The 1,255-nt window shown below is 44.6% G+C and overlaps 1 pseudogene; it reads left to right on the forward strand.

Annotated features, from left to right (window-relative positions):
• Nucleotides 1–577: 577 nt before the first annotated feature.
• On the forward strand, nucleotides 578–695 carry LOC124797048 (annotated as a pseudogene).
• Nucleotides 696–1,255: the final 560 nt, after the last annotated feature.

Genomic DNA, 1,255 nt, shown 5'->3' on the forward strand with positions numbered 1-1,255 from the left:
CTGCAGCAAAATGTATATTCCATGTTACATCACGAGCTATCTTTACGAATACTTGGAGAAATGATGCACTGCACGTGTTTGTTTCCATATTGTGCCATGAGAGGGAACATTTTATGAATATAAACTGTTTTTTTGTATAGAAACTTTAAAACAACCATATAATTATAAAAATGCGGCGTTCATAATGTGTGCAGTATGCCGAGGAGATCAATGCTTCCCATGGTTTCATGATGAATATTACCCCAGCACATGTAAGTCATCAACTGAAAAATAAGAAAAGTATCTAATTTTATATACGAAGTTGCCATGTACGCAGTTCACCACTCGCTTGACACTACGATTGACGATGCAGCATGGAATGATGTATCCCCGTTTCTAATTCAAGCGCAATTCGACAATTCAACTCGATGCACGACTGGCGCAGAACCAATGCTGTTGCAGAGTGGCAGCTCGAAGTATTAAATTACGGATTCTATAAGCCCCCAAGTCACCCGTAGCTTTAATAATGAATTCTTCCTGTAATATTGTAAACTCACAATAAATAAAATTTAATTATTTGTTACTCCTCGTAGCACTAGGCAACAGCCTTTCCGCAGTGGATACACCGGTTCCCGTCAGATCACCGAAATTAAGCGCTGTCGGGCGTTGCCGGCACTTGGATGGGTGACCGTCCGGGCCGCCATGCGCTGTTGCCATTTTTCGGGGTGCACTCAGCCTCGTGATGCCACTTGAAGAACTACTCGACCGAATAGCAGCGACTCCGGTCACAGAAAAACATCATAAAGACCGGGAGAGCGGTGTGCTTACCACACGCCCCTCCTATCTACTTCCTCAGCTGAGGATGACACGGCGGTCGGAAGGCCCGAGTCCCGATAGGACACCTGTGGCCTACAGACGCAGTGTCTCGTGGCACTGCAGTTCTAATTGCCAGTGGTGTATTTACAACTTTTTCTTTCAGTATCTTTATTCTACTTTTACAGGGCGAAGAAAAAAAAAAACTTACTTAACCTGGAGGTTGGCATGCAATTCCAGACAAAAGTTTATCTAGCAAAATCAGATCGGGTGCATTCAGAAAACACGTTTATGAAAATGATTAGCTGGCAACATTGTCACATAGTGCAGGGCATCGGAATGTACGGAAGAACCGAGCGAGGTGGCGAAGTGGTCAACACACTGGACTCGAATTCGGGAGGACGACGGTTCAAACCTGCGTCCGGTCATACTGATTTAGGTTTCCCGCGATTTCCCTAAATCG

This window comes from Schistocerca piceifrons, chromosome 4 (assembly GCF_021461385.2).
Source record: "Schistocerca piceifrons isolate TAMUIC-IGC-003096 chromosome 4, iqSchPice1.1, whole genome shotgun sequence".
Lineage (NCBI taxonomy): Eukaryota > Metazoa > Arthropoda > Insecta > Orthoptera > Acrididae > Schistocerca > Schistocerca piceifrons.